Source organism: Leuciscus leuciscus, assembly GCF_965113295.1.
Source record: "Leuciscus leuciscus genome assembly, chromosome: 10".
NCBI classification, from domain to species: domain Eukaryota; kingdom Metazoa; phylum Chordata; class Actinopteri; order Cypriniformes; family Leuciscidae; genus Leuciscus; species Leuciscus leuciscus.
The window spans coordinates 22,371,840-22,382,094 of NC_138734.1; positions in this window are offsets into that span (position 1 = coordinate 22,371,840).

A 10,255-nucleotide genomic window follows, 5' to 3' on the forward strand; every position below is an offset into this window, starting at 1 on the left:
TTAAAGCTTACACGTCCGCATGGTCAGCTTTTATAATGTTTTGCTTCTCCTTCCAAATTCCCGTTTTTCCCATTTTAATTTCGACTGTTTGCTCCTTCCTCATCTTTAATTTTGAAAATCGCAAAAAAAATTCTTCCGTCCGCAGACTCCTTGCCGGCATTATTCTACGCAAAATATTTTAATCCCAATTTAACGACCTCTTTTCCACGTATATTAATATTCTATTAGAAGTAGTGTTTCTATCTGCTTTTTATGGTTTTATGTGTCCAGGGGAATTCTCCTCAGAAACGAATACATTTCATCCTACTCGTGGTATTTCCTTTTCCGATCTACGCTTCACACCTAATTTCTTCACTCTATTTCTTAAGCAGTTTCTTAAGCTGTCTATGTATGCCCAATGTGGCACTGTCTGTGTGGTCCAATGAGGCCTTGTCTCCATGTGTCCTTAGAAGTGAACTGGCAAAGTAAAAAAAAAAAAAAGAAAAAAAAAGGCCTCCATATAGTACTTAAAAGTCAACGTTTATACTAAGACTAAAGCAGCTTTCTCTCCTAATTAAGCTATAGGCCTATGTTGTATCCACGTCCAACATTCATCATGCTATTTTATGGTAACTTCCTTTCCTATTTTTCAGGAACTTAAGGATTCACGACCGGTGGGTATACTCTCCGTTACCAATTTTTGTGTGTGGGCAGGCGGTGTATCCATACTCCACCTACTTTTGGGGGTCGGCTGCACCCCTGCCTTCGTCTTCAGGCAGGAAATGCAGATCTGCTACCCTCGGATTATGCACTACGGACGGGGCCTACGCCAAAGAACTTATTAAGCAAAAATAATTGCTTGCTGGGCTGTCAATAAATCTTCTTTCTCCTGAGGCTTTCTGGTAGAAATTAAGCTTCAGCACAAGTTCTGCCAGGAAGACTTAATTACTATGTCACTTATTACCTTCACATCTATCCAATCACTTCCAAGATGAAGGTATTTTTTCAACACAAAGGTTTAAAAATACAGGACAGCAGAACAGGCAGCAACACACTATTTACAACGTTGATCAGACAGAGAAAGGATGCGAGGGACCAACTTATTTAGCAAACACAAATGAGGATGATTAATGAAACACAGCTGAACCAAATTAACTCATGATGGTGAAAAACGAGTGGTGGGAAAACGCCTCGGTTACGACTGTAACCTCGGTTCCCTGAAGAGGGAACGAGCGTTGCGTCGAGAATGACGCTATGGGGAACGCTTTGCGTGATGACGTCTTGAAGCACATGTAAAATCAGTCCAATGGTGTGGCGGAACGTCAGAGGCGGGTGACGTCACGTACCAGGAAACTATAAAAGCCGGCCCAAAACAGAAAACGAAAGCTTCGTAAAAGTCTGAAGTCGAGCTGACAGGCATGAAGGAGATATGGCAGGGCGACGCAACGCTCGTTCCCTCTTCAGGGAACCGAGGTTACAGTCGTAACCGAGGCGTTCCCTTTCAAGGGAACTCCCGTTGCGTCGAGAATGACGCTATGGGGAACGTCTATACCAACGCCTCCATAGCTACAAATGTCTGTCCTGTGTGAAATCCGTAGAGCAGCACTAGGAAGACAAAACATGAGACCCTGGAGCAGAGTCTAGATCCAGAGAGTAAAACCTGACGAAAGTGTGCGGTGAGGACCAGCCTGCCGCATCACAGACGTCCTGTAATGAAACTCCTGAAATAAGGGCCTTAGAGGCCGCCATACTCCTCGTCGAGTGCGACCGGACAGCCAAAGGAGAAGGCTGCCCAGCCGCCTCATAAGCAAGTGAGATAGCCTCGACCACCCACTTGCTCATCCTTTGCTTAGACACCGGGCCCCCTTTGTTAGGGGACCCAAAGCACACAAATAATTGATCACTTTTACGCCACAGGGCAGCTCTGTGGACGTAAGCGTCTAACGCCCGCACAGGGCAAAGCAAATTATTAGCCTCCTGGTCAGCATTTTGAAAGGGAGGAGGACAGAAGGCCTGCAGAACAACAGGTCTGACCACATTAGTGGGGACCTTGGGGATATAACCCGGTCTCGGATGAAGGAACGCTTTAACCATACCCGGAGCAAACTCTAAGCATGACGGAGCAACCGACAATGCTTGAAAATCCCCTATTCTCTTGAGAGAAGAAATAGCCAGAAGGAAAAGAGCTTTCAGAGTAAGAAACTTCTCAGGAACCTCCTCAATAGGCTCAAAGGGGGCCTGGGATAAGCCTTGCAGCGCAACGGACAAATCCCATGGTGGCACCCTAGAGCGAACTGCAGGCCTCAGCCTCCAAGTGCCACGAAGGAAACGAGATACCAGAGGGTCTTTCCCCACAGACATTCCACCCAAAGGAATGTGGTAAGCACCTATGGCCGCCACATAGACCTTTAAAGTGGACGGGGTCAGACCTGCAGTGAACCGGTCCTGCAGGAACTCCAGCACTGTACCAATTGGGCAGTGGACTGGGTCCAACCAACGGTCACTACACCAAGAAGTGAAAACTCTCCACTTCAGGGCATAAAGTTTCCTCGTGGAGGGAGCTCTGGACTGTAGAATGGTCTCAACAACCTCGGTTGAGAGACCTGACTCTATGAGCTGGGCCCCCTCAGAGGCCAAGCCCACAGGTTCCACAGTTCTGGGCGGGGGTGAAATATTGAGCCCCCTGCTTGGGACAGAAGGTCCCTCCTGACGGGTAACTCCAGAGGATGCCCGTCGAGGAGGGACACAAGGTCGGGAAACCATACTCTGCCCGGCCAGCGCGGGGCTATAAGAAGTAGATGGACCCGGTCCCTGCGAACTCTTTCCAGAACTCCCGGGAGCAGAGCAACTGGGGGAAAGGCGTACAGACGTAGCCTCGGCCATGTCTGTACCATAGCATCCAGTCCCAGAGGAGCTGGATGCGTGAGGGAGAACCAAAGTGGACAGTGAGACGTCTCTCGAGACGCAAACAGATCCACTTGTGCTTGGCCAAACTCCCTCCATATCAGCTCCACCACCTCGGGGTGGAGCCTCCATTCCCCGGGCCTCGGCCCCTGCCTCGACAGAGTGTCTGCTCCTATATTCTGTACCCCGGGGATGTAGGCTGCCCTGAGAGACAGCAACTTCCCCTGGGACCACAAGAGGATATGGCGTGCCAAGTTGGATAACGGGCGCGAACGCAAACCCCCTTGGTGGTTGATATAGGCGACTACCGATGTGTTGTCCGTATGTACTAGCACATGGTGCCCCCTGAGATCTGTGATAAAGCTCCTCAGAGCCCGGAAGACAGCTAACATCTCTAGGCGATTGATATGCCAGGAACGATGATGGTCTTCCCACAGACCTTGAGACGAGCGACCCTCCAGGATCGCTCCCCAGCCCGTGAGGGAAGCATCCGTCGTTAGCAGTTTGCGACGACAAGGAGCTCCCAACACTGGGCCCTGGGACAGGAACCTTGGAGGCGCAGAGGCGCCAGAGCTGCATCCACGCATTTGGTGAAAGTGCGGGGTGATAAAGCCAGGCCGAATGGAAGAACACGATATTGGTATGCTTTGCCCCCGAAAGCAAACCTCAGGAACTTCCAATGACACGGACGGATGGAAATATGGAAATATGCGTCCTTGAGATCTATCGTGACAAACCAGTCCTCGGACCTGATCTGTGGCACGATTTTTCTCAAAGTTAACATTTTGAACTTGAGCTGCATGACTGACTCGTTCAGAACTCGAAGATCTAAAATGGGATGCAACCCCCCGTCCTTTTTTGGAACTATGAAGTACCGGCTGTAAAACCCGGTTTCCCTGTTGGAGGGGGGTACATATTCTATGGCCCCTTTCTCTAACAGAGTGTTTACTTCCTGTTCCATAACCAGAACCTGCTCGGGGCCCACCACTGTGGGCAGGACCCCCATAAACCGAGGTGGGCGTTTCTTGAATTGTATTTGATACCCTTTTTCCACGGTCTGCAGGACCCAACGAAAAACATTTGACAGTAGCTTCCACGCTGTCAAAGATTCTACTAGAGGTACCAGCCTCTCGAGACTGGTTTCTGGATTTTGTTGCTGTTGAGTAGTCGGTTCGACGCCCTGTAACGGCGCACCGGCAGGGAACGACCGAACAGACTGCTCTAGCACCCTCCTCGGAGGGGGCGGGCATCCCGAGGCCACTACGTTTCCGGGTGGACCTTGAGATATGTGCTCGCCGGAGACCGCTGCGCCCTGTAACACCAGAGGTGGCAGGGTTGGCAGAACGGTCCCCTGAGGGTACCGAAGAGAGACGGGCACCGTAAAAAGAGGTGTTAACCGCTCTGCTTCGGGGGGAACTACCCTCATTTGTCCTGGGTCCTCGGACGTCAGGACTTCTTCCCAGCAGCCTTCTTGGCAGTAATAACGGTCCGCAGATCCGTTTTACCCCTCGAAGACTGCTGGGTTTGAGCGCGCCCTCCGTGTCCCCGAGGTTTTTGTGGGGGAGCACGGGAGGAAACGCTCTGCTTCTGAGTGGCACGGTGCTCAGCGCTCTTTTTAGAGGAGTGAGGCTGCTCCCGCTCAGCAGCCTCATAGAAAGAACGGCGGGGGAGGAGTTTTTGCAATGCAGCTGCCTGTTTAGCAGCTTCCTGAGATTTAGCTACCGCACTGTTTACTGCATCGCCAAATAAACCAACAGTGGAAACCGGAGCATCTAAGAGAACGTGCTTTTCTTTCTCTTTTATATCACTCAAATTGAGCCACAGATGCCTCTCAGTGGCCACCAGGGCTGCCATAGACCGCCCGATTGATTTAGCGGTCTCCTTGGTGGCCCTGAGAGACAAATCTGTGGCTCTGCGTAATTCAGCCACTGTATCGGGACCAATTCCCCCGCCCTCCTCTAAATCCCCCAATAATTCTGCCTGATAGGCTTGCATAATGGACATCGTATGCAACACGCTGCAGCTTGACCAGCGGCTGCATACGATTTATGAACCAGAGATGAAGTATATTTTACTGGTTTAGAGGGAAGTGAAGGAGCTTTCAGGGAAGATGCCGTTGCTGGAGAGAGATAGCTCGCAAGCGTCTCCTCCACCTTCGGCATCTCCCCATAACCATAATCTTTATATTTCTGAATAGAAGAATAGTGGGATGTTTGTGGTGCATACACACTGTATGAAACCGGTTTTCCCCACGATCTCGACACCTCGGTGTGGAGATCGGGGAAAAACGGAAGGCTTCTTCGCTGAGGCTGTGTACGAGATGGCAGGAAGCGTTCGTCGAGCTTACTTTTCGAACGAACGTCCTGCCTATCCTCTGGCCACTCAATAGATAATCTGTGAACTGCTCTCGTGACAACATCGAGCAGTTCCTCAAAAGCGTGAGACTGAGGTGGCGAATCCTCAGACTCAGCTTCAACACTAACAACGTCCAACTCCTCAGAGCTGGACAATTGCAGTATTGGTGCCTCCATCGGGGGGGGAGAAACCGCAGCGCGTGCTTCCACACCCTGATGAGAGGCACTGGATCTATCAGAAGGATGTTGAGATAAGGCAGAGCCCGTCTCAACATCCACTGATAAATCCATTTGTGAACCCCAGGTCTGAGATCGCCGCCGAGCCTCAGCCGCGGCGGGACCCGAGCCCTGGGGAACGTGGTCGGGATTGAACCGAGCCAAACGGGATCGGAGCGTACGCAATGGAAGCGCACAGCAATGCTCACAGTCACCACCCTCGAGTGCTGACTGGGCATGCTCCTCTCCCAAACAAACAACACAAAGAGTGTGTGTGTCACCTCCCGTTACATAACGCGGGCAGGGATGGACACACACTCGATACTGCTGCTTGCTCGCCATGACTGAATCAATATATATATATATATAAAGACAGACAACACCAAATAACAAGGACAGATTTCAACACAGAGCGCAACTGAAGACTCAGAAAGCTTTCGTTTTCTGTTTTGGGCCGGCTTTTATAGTTTCCTGGTACGTGACGTCACCCGCCTCTGACGTTCCGCCACACCATTGGACTGATTTTACATGTGCTTCAAGACGTCATCACGCAAAGCGTTCCCCATAGCGTCATTCTCGACGCAACGGGAGTTCCCTTGAAAGGGAACTAAACAAAGGAAAACATGTGACTAACAAAATGTGTCATAATGCCCCCTGCGAGTAGATGTGGCCTCGTGCCGTAAGAAGAACATAAACAGATGAGGGAGGAGGTTTTGGAGGCGGGCGAGGAGCTGGAGAAGGGCAGGTGATGGCAGGATGACGATCCCCTGGCAGTGACGGTGGAGATGGTCTGCAAGCACAGACCCAGAGCTCCCCAGTGCCGACAGACCATGGCAGAGTCGAGAGAGAGAGGAGTCCAGATGGTGATGAGGCTGACGGTAACTAGGGAACGACAGACGGAGACAGCCAGTGGAGCCGCAGACCGAGGGTTGAGGGAGCTGAGCGACATCACTGGTGCAGGAGACCTAGGCAATGTCATGCCGATGAGTATCGTTGGTGGAGGGATCAATGCAGGGACTCCCCAGAGACGGCGCAGGGCTGCAAGCATCCAGCAGCGATGGGACTGGAGAACTGGCTGAGCTCTGTAATGGTGGTGATGAAATGAGACTTGAGATGACAAAGGTAATCATGACACAGTTCACACAGGATAGAGCAAAAAAAGTTCCCAGTTCTCAACTTTGAGTAATAAAGAGGATTCAGATAGCGGGTGGGATAGGGTGGGAGTTGACAATACCCCATCGAAGTGGGGCCACTGGTGTCTCGGGCTCATACACCTGGTCAGATCCACGTTGGGGCACTGCTTCATTATTGTATCCTTGGACCTCTGTATCAGTTTGATATCTACTATTCCTGACTTTGTGGCGTAAGATTGGCGGTTGCAGCTCGGCTTCCATCACTGTTGGGTTTGCCTGCCCTAATTCTACAAGATTTCATCATGTGGTTCTTCAAACTGCTGCTATGGATAATTTTCTCCTCTGTGGTGATCAGCGCTGCTCCTCGACTGGTGTACTCGGTGACAGATCTGTACAAACTTAGACCTGTAATCATAACTCCGCTGTCGCTGCATAATCATCCGGATCTCATACGCTGACCGAAATACATTCATCGTGGGTCTCATCAGAATATCCGAATCAGCTCTGCTAAATCTGAATGTGGTGGACAAATTCGTTCTTTTTGGCCTACAAACCCAAGACTGCCTAAAAATGCTGGGAGGTCTGTTGATTTTGAAGTGCTTGCTCTGCTGCCCAGATCAGATTTCACGCCTTCTGCACTCTGTTTTACTCTTTTTAATGTTCGGTCACTCAACAATAAGACATCTCTTATCCATGAACTTATTGAAGACCAAAACATTGATTTTATGTCTGTAACTGACACAGAAGCCTAAGACTTTTTTTCATTTAAGCTCAGGCGACTGGAAATATCAATATTGCATCAAACGAGCCTGTTATAATACACGCACGCCTGCAAATAAACGCCAAAGCAAACATGTTGATGCTTTCTTATTCTCGTGCTAACGCAATTTCTATGTGTTCCCCCTGTGGATCAGTGGTGTAATCTTAGGCTCTCGCACGAGAGACACGTGTTCGATCCCGGGTCTGCCGGCAGATAAAATTATGCCGTCAATGCTTTCGCTCTGTCAGTTCCCTTAAAGGCGACTGCAGATGTGTATTTTGCAGCCAACGAGCGCGTTGTACAACCCGCTCGCCTGCACCCAAACACCGTTTCTATGGTTCCCGTGCGTCACTGGCGAAAGGAGAAAAGAGAGTGTTTTAGTCCCGCTGCGGCTGGACCGACCTCCATTTCTCACACATTTCTCATTCCCCTCTGAAGTTCAGGCGACTGGAAATGTCAATATTGCAGTAAACGAGCCTGTTGTAATACACGCACGCCTGCAAACAAACGCCAGCATGTTGACGCTCTATGATATACTCGCGCTAACTGAATACTTATGTGTCTTCCCCTGTGGCCCAGTGGCAGATTCTTAGGCTTTCACGCGAGAGACCTGTGTTCAATTCCCGGGTCTATCAACATTGAAAATTATGCCGTCAATGCTTTCGTTCTGTCAGTTCCCTTGAAAGGCGACTGCAGACTGTATTTTGCAGCCAACGAGCACGTTGGACAATCCGCTCGCCTTCACCCAAACACTGTTTCTATGGCAACTTCTCGCTCGTTCAGTTCCAGTAAATGCGACTGTTCCGGTGTATTCTGCAGTAAACAAGTCGGTGACACAGCCCGCTTGCCTGCACACAAATGCAGTTTTTACGGCTACCCAGATAAATCCCATAGAGTGTATTTTCAGGTGTTCCGGCCACGGGCGATGGTGTTATAGTGTAAAAAAAAAGCCCACTGCCCAGTGCTCATTCCTACACGCAAGCACAGCCCGTCACACAGGGCTCGCGCACATAAAATCGACCCATATCGATTGCGCATTAAACGTAGTAAAGGTGCCCACTGCCCAGTGCCCACAAACACTACGCTCTGCATGTCTCATGGTTTCTGTAAAACGAAACCAGCATGCATTCACTCTGCTCAGGCAGACAATGCACTCAGTGCAGTAAATGTGCCCGCTGTCCCGCGCCCACATTCATTCACTCACAGACATGACAAGTCCTACGGGACTCGCCCAGCCCTCCCCCTCTCGGTTGACCGCCGCAGAGGAGTCGAGCGCGGGAAGTCTGCCCGCTGTGATCAGGCGCCCCTTGCCTCAAATGTCATAAGCGCAACGCTTATGTTTCAGCACACCGAAGCTCTTCTGTCGCCAAGCGACCAGAGCGCGCTTCGCATTCAACCCCTAGCCATTCATGCAGATGCATGGGCAGTGCTCCCGGGTTTTCGGAGTGGGTGCTAGACATTATAAAGAGAGGCTATTCGCTACAGTTCTGTCTACGCCCTCGCCGTGGTGCGACGCGGGTCGAAACCACGGTGAAAACAGAAGTAGCACACCTACTTCGAGCCGAAATACCAAAACTGTTGAGCAAAGGGGCCATAGAGCCTTTATCTCAAGCTCAGAGCGAAGGGGGGCTATACAGCAGGTACTTCCTGGTACCGAAAAAAGACGGGGGTCTCAGACCCATACTAGATCTGACCCATGCCAGTTCAGAATGCTCACAACCAGAAAAATCCTCGCGCAAATTCGCAGAGGAGACTGGTTTATGTCAATAGACCTGAAGGACGCGTATTTTCAAATACAGATAGCGTCACGTCACAGGTGATATTTGAGATTCGCCTTCGAGGGCCAGGCATATCAGTACACAGTCCTACCGTTCGGCTTGTCCCTAGCACCCCGTACATTTACGATGTGCATGGACACAGCGCTCGCACCCCTCAGACTCCAGGGCATGCGAGTTCTGAACTACTTGGACGATTGGCTGATTCTAGCTCAATCACACTCGGAGCTCATAGAGCACAGGACCATTTTACTCGAACACCTCGAGAATCTGGGTCTCAGAGTCAATTGGGGGAAGAGTTCTCTGTTCCCCAGTCAGATAATATTTTTTTCTGGGCACACAACTGGACTCGCTGTCTATGATAGCGCGGCTGTCACCGCAGCGCGCACTGGATATTCAGCGCGCAGCGAACTCTTTCCGCTGCGGCGCGTCTGTCCCGCTCAGAAAATTCAGAGGATGCTGGGTCTCATGGCCTCAGCATCATCAGTACTTCAGCTGGGTTTGCTTCGCATGCGCCCGCTACAGTTCTGGCTGAAAGCGCGAGTACCGCGCCGAGCATGGACTTCCGGTCTGCTTTGTCTCAAGGTCAATCAGAAATGCATCACAGCTCTGAAACCTTGGAAAGCAACCGACTTGTACCGGTCAGATGTGGACTTGGGGACTTCCTCGAAGGCAAAGGTGGTGTCTACAGACGCCTCAACCTCGGGATGGGGAGCGCTGCTCGAGGGCAGACCGTTCTTCGGCCAGTGGTCAGAACGGGAAAAGCTTCTACACATAAATTGCCTGGAAATGATGGCAGTCGACAACGCGCTGAGGCGTTTTTTGTCCCCAGATAAAGGGCACCACGTCTTGGTCCGTTCGGACGACATGTCGGTGGTGGCTTATATAAATCACCAAGGAGGTATCAGATCCAAAGCCCTTTTTCAGGCTAACGGAACACCTCCTGATCTGGGCTCAGCACAATCTGCGCTCGCTGAGAGCAGCGCACGTGCCAGGCCACTTGAATGTTATGATTGCCTAACGATTATACACTGGCCGGGAAGCCGATATTTAAAAGTGAAGCGTTTGTTTACCCCTGGGTTCGTCAACCAGCCCACGTGCACGCGCACTCAAATACGTGATGTTAATTTGACG